Consider the following 6,000-nt stretch of genomic DNA (forward strand, 5'->3'; position numbering starts at 1 on the left):
CTTAGAGGGTACTGGAAACTGATTTTATTTTATTAATGATTTCTTCATTTTTTAAGCATATACAACATTCTGTAATTACGGTACTTACAGCTTGAAAATTCTAGGGAAATATTTTTATGTAAATTTTTTTATGGACAAATAGGGACATTAGGACTTTTCATAAAGGGTGGGGGTAGTCCTGTGACTACAAGTTCACATTTCTAGTTTTATACATGGCATGAAAGAAGGCAATAAAGAGGAGATTGAATAGGAAACCTCATATTGCCAATGTTAAGAAATCCTAGAACCAAGAGAAGTTGGTTCTAGAACAGAGGTTGGCAAATTAGGGTTGCAGGCCAAATCCAGGCCTATTTTTGTAAATAAACTTTTATGAAGACACACCCTTACCCATCCATTCATGGATCATATTGTCTCTGGGTTTTTGTTTGCTTTTTTTTTTTTTTTCCCACAATAGCAGGGCTTATTAGTTATGCCACAGATTGTGAGGCCCTTGCAGTTGTGTACTCCTATTCTTCTACTAGAGAGTTTTTAAAACTGTTTTTAATAATTGCAAGAGCTATTTTTGTAGTATAAATTCAAACTCTTATTTTAAATGTTTGGTTTGTCTGACCAGACCCTGATGAATTCCATCTCTAAGAGATTCTTGTCTGTCCTTTTCTTGAACCCCCTGCTCCTGAGGTACTGGAATGACACACATGGTGTCATTACTTAAAAGGTCTGCTCCTTCTTTTTTACCAAGATCGTCAGTGGGTCAATATACTATCTATCTGGGTTATCACTTTCTCACCAAAAGACTTACAACCCCTGTTTTTGACTTAGATGTCAAGAAATAACCACTTCTTTGAATCCTTTATTTGTATTGAATCTTGATAGCCTAGCTCTGAGAAGTCTTTAAGACTACAAGGCAATGCCTTATATAGGCTCTTAATCTAAATTCATTAAACATAGCACCTCATATTTTATAACATTTTTAATCTTTCCAGATTTTTTTTATGGTTTTACTCTTTTCCTTTTAACACATCTCCTTTCCTGTCCTATGTCTTAGTATATTCTGCTGTTGACTTTGCATTTGCATCATTTGTTTCTATGTAATAGGATTAGTTCTGAGGAACAAGGTTTTTTTTTTTTTTTTTTTTTTCCCAATTAAAAGTCAACTAAATTTTCACTATTGAAGTAATGGAACAAATGCCTGTTTCCTATTCTTATTTATAATATGATCCAATACTTTGACAAATATTTCTCCATCATGGTGATCACATAATGTTATAGTGGCTTATCTTTGCTTTCATGTTTATCTGAACATTATAAACACAGGGAAATAGAAAGAACTAGTTCCCACAGTATGCAGTTTTCCTCTCTGTCATTGGCACGTATAAACATTTCCTATTTTCCTTGCCATTAAAGCAAAGTTGGGGAACTATAAACCAAATTTGTGAGAGGAAGTGTCACGTGTTGCCCCAAGTTAGAAGTAGTTAAGTGTGATTTTAAATTCTTGACTTGGCAACTGTGTGAGCTCCAGGCTGAGATGGCAGGGTTATAGAAATGGGGCTGCCAATAGCCTGGTTCCCTGAGTGACTGCATGGAGAAGTGTTCACTTGTAGCTCACATAATTCATGGGAACAAGAAATTTTCTTCTGTTGTTATAAGCTACTTGGTTTCTGTGGTTATTTTGTTACCACAGTTTAACCCCTCTATTCTCAATATCACAGAAATTAGTTTTAGAAATGGGGTTCTATGATATAAAAAGCTTGATAAATACTTGAAAAGCAGTAGATAGGTTAGAAAAAAGACCCTGGCAGAGACAAAGAAGAAAATGTTTTCTTATGTAGTAGTAAAAAAAAAAAATTAATGAAAGTATTGCATGTCAGAACTTGGAAAGCAAATCATATACCTAGTTGATTGTTAGCTCCTGGGTAAAAGGTATTTAGAAAACAGAACCATAATACTTTATGCTAAATGCTATTGGCTATGTTTGGTGAAGTATTATAAAAATAAAGATGATTCAGGACAGAATTGGCTGATTCATATGCAAAAACAAAGAGGATCCTGAAAGGTGGATTCCAATAGTATTCCAAAAGTCTAATTGTTTTTATTTATTTTTTTTAAAGATTTATTTATTTATGCATACAAGAACTGGGGTACAGGCCAGAGGAGCCGGGATGAGAGGATTCACCAGAGACAAAGTGGGGAGCAGAACAAGCTTAATTGTTTTTAGATGCAAGCTGTATGCAGGATTTTTGCAGAGGCTTTAAATAGCAAACCTTTGACAAAAGCTTAATTATAGTACTTAAGGAAGAGAAATTTTTAAAAATGAGGTCTTCCCACCTGTTAATACAGATAAACTTAAAGTAACCACGATCAAATTGAAAGGAAAAGATAAACGGTTGAGAAAACAAAGAGCTACTAGAGATTTCAGAACTAGGTGTTTAAAATTGTGGATGTGGTTATTGGCACATGGAACTGACTGAAAACAAATAGAGATGAAGCCTCTTAAGTATTTGAGAGAAATGTACTGCCAAAGGAACCACAAGCCTAGACTAAATGGGCCTTTGACTATGCAACATGAAAAATGGCATCTGTATACACAACCTTATATAAGCAAGAAGGAGGCTGAGGAGCCGCACAGCTCAGAGGAGACTTATTTTGAGATAAGAAGGAAGTGGAAAATGTCTTAAGGTGGAGACTGAGGCCACACACAGGTAGGAGTCTTACACTGTGTGTGCTAAACAGGATGGACTCCAGGGTTTATGTGGGCTGCTGTTTATATTCCAATAATCTCCTTTCTAAAGGTGTGATTATTATTACCCTGGCCTTGTCTACTGAGCATGTATATGTGTGTGTGTGTGTGGAGGGGGAGAGAGCGCTCAAGCACCAGTGAGAGAAAGAATGAATAGAGGCAAGTAATTAGACTTTAAATTCATTGGCCTCAACACCAAGAAAAACCATGTCTGGATTTGGTAGGAACTACTGAACTTCTGTTTATGCTGGATTTTGATATTCAGGCACTAACAGACTTCAAGTTGTCTCCGTGCGAGGTGTTGAGTATATATTATGTGTGGGAAGAAGAGGGAAGTGAATATTTAGTGAACAGAAGGTGATAGAGATTACTGGTCTTCGCCAGCATTGATTATTTTCTCTATGCTTAAGATTTTTCTAACATCCCTTGATGTTTATCTTAGGGGCATGACTTGCCAATGAACTGTGAACAGAGATGAAGTGCTTCTTTTAAGAGCAGTTGTGAGTTCTTTAAGCTCTCTTCTCCCTCCATGGTGATGGCATGGGTAAGATGGTGCATCACAAGATAGTGTCTCCTTCCTGCCCACATTTCTCCCCGGAGGAGAAATCTTTGTCAACACAATTCAGATATAAACAGATCATCTTTATCTCATGATGGGGTTATGTCCTGATAAGCCCATGTAAATGGAAAATAATCTTAAATCACAAATGCACCTAATATACCTAACCTACCAAACATCATATCTCTGTCTAACTTACCTTAGATGTGTTCAGAACACTCCATCATGAGTTTGACACATTATTAATCAGGCTATCATTAAGTCAGGGGCCATATATATTATGTACAAGAAGAGCATTTGGGGGGCAGGGGAAGAAAAGAAGAAGAGAACTTTTCTTGTGCTAACTCAATGAGATTTGAAGTCAAATCACATTTTTAAAATCAATTTTACAAAAGATTTTCTATTTTAAAGAGCTCACCTGGGACTGTTTCCAAGACACATTGCTCCAGATCACTTAAGTAACAAAAGATACAATAAAGACAGTTTGTTTGATATGGTTCAAGCTAGGAAACAGAAAGCTCCTGTTCAGCAAATTCTGATCCCCTTAAACTCTACTTCATTCCTCCAACAATTGTCCCAAATCACAGTGATATATTTTCTTATTCTAATCACATCCCATTTTTATCAGTTTAACCACCCAAAAGACTGATTAATACTGTACATACTTTCTTTTTTGATACAAGATATTGTTTTCAGCTATAATTATGGACAAGCAGAAAACTACAGAGTACCTGATTTAATTAGGCTGAACTCTTTCTAATTTAATTTTATCTAAGGACCTCAGAGTGACTTGTTAAATATTTTATAATAATCCGAACAAACATTAGTGTTTACATTAGGGAAATAAAGTAATAACACATTTAAAAAAGGTTGAAAGGACAATTTTTTTTAGCTAACACCAATATTAATTATGTGCATGTTGAATGTGTGACGATGATTCAAGAACCTCTATCCAACAAATACCTATGCAAGAATATTTCTCTTTTTACTTAGTTATTGTTACAAAATTTATTTAAGAATGGAGCTTATGGAACAGGTAAATAAGACTACTCACAATAGGTATTGTTCAATATAGGACAACTTGAGGACCTGAAATTTAATTTTAAAGGAACAAAAACAATTTCAACAGCTAAAATTGAATTTTAATATGATCTTAGAAAACACACATATGATATTTTGTTTATATGTTATCATTTCTATGTTGTATCTAACAATGTAGAGATTGCCAAATTTCTATATTTGCCAATTAAATTTTGCACAGCAATTTGCCTGAATTATAGATATTCTTCAGGCTTTCAGTGTTATTTGCTAATGTCTTATTTTCTTTTTCAGACTCAGCTCTTCAGTGTGGTTTATCTTTTATCACCCTCTCAAGCAGACTGAGATCTTGTCCTCGACCTGCTCACAAATACAAGACAGATGGAAATAAATAACCCACTAGAAAATCCACTTGACGTGAGTACTGCATTTTACATCTTAGAGCACTGGAAATGGGTCTGACTTTGAAGTCAATATGATGCTTAGAGGACATAAATCTTCTTTCTTTCCATTGAGCCAGAGCTCTTCAGCCTTTAAGTTCCATGCGATAGTTAGTTCATTGATACTGCATTTGCACGGTGGATGTTTCCTTTTGCAGAAAATAATGTTCACTACACTTGGATAATATGGTTCTTCACTAGTCAGAAGGGCTTTCTAAAGTGTAATTCACATGGGAAAAAGAAATTGAGTTCAATCATTTGTAGGAGTAGGTATATTGTTTTGAGATCTGAATCTATAAATTACTTTAATAATTTAATATCCATGCTAATAGTGGTGATATTAAAAAAGTAAAATAATATATTTTTATCTATAAATTATATTAATGGTAAATAATTGTATATATTTCCTAAGGAGCTAGAATGTTTATTTACTTTTCATGGCATGCCACAAATTTTCATTGTAATAACAATGCATTAAAGAGAACTCTTTATGAGCTGATTTAAATTTTTTTTTTTTTTGCTATGGTAATAACTGTTACCAATCCATGGTCTTTAAGTCACTGAAGGCAAAAGCAAAATTATATTGGAATTTGGGAGAAATAGTCCATGAGTATTTTCTACCCTAAAGCTTAAAATTAAAGCAACTGCTAAGGAAAATTAGTGAACTTACTAAACAAATAATACCTGGAGTTAATTTTAGGTGTCAACTACTTAAGGGTTAAGTAGATCCCTAGAGTGGTAAATTTTCAAGATATTGGTATTCACCTTTCTTAGATTCATCTCTGCTGTTTTCCCTGAAGAATTTTGGTACTCTTTTCTACATTTTTATGTGTTAATGAGGGATATCTCCATAATTTTTAAATGCTTAAGATAGCTTCACGTTGAGGTCTATTTTATTAGAGTTCCAAAACCCAACTAGAGCCTGCTAGCTGAGTATTATGAATGTGGAATCATAAATACAAAATTAAACTTCTCTCTTAACATATCCTTCTGCTTAACTGACAAAGATAAGCAAAAGAGACATGTTTATTTTTATTTAAAAACACTCATAATTAACACAAGAGAACCAAATGCCAGTTGTGCCTTGGCTTATAAGCAATTTCTGAAACAATTAATGGAAAAATGATCTGGTTGAAAGGATAACTTGAGAGTCTCAGATTATGTCATTTATGAATTTTTATGTATTTACAAAAATGAAAAATGCTAAAATTAAAATAGGTAAAGGA

The sequence above is a fragment of the Talpa europaea genome (assembly GCF_964194135.1).
Source record: "Talpa europaea genome assembly, chromosome: 4".
NCBI lineage: Eukaryota > Metazoa > Chordata > Mammalia > Eulipotyphla > Talpidae > Talpa > Talpa europaea.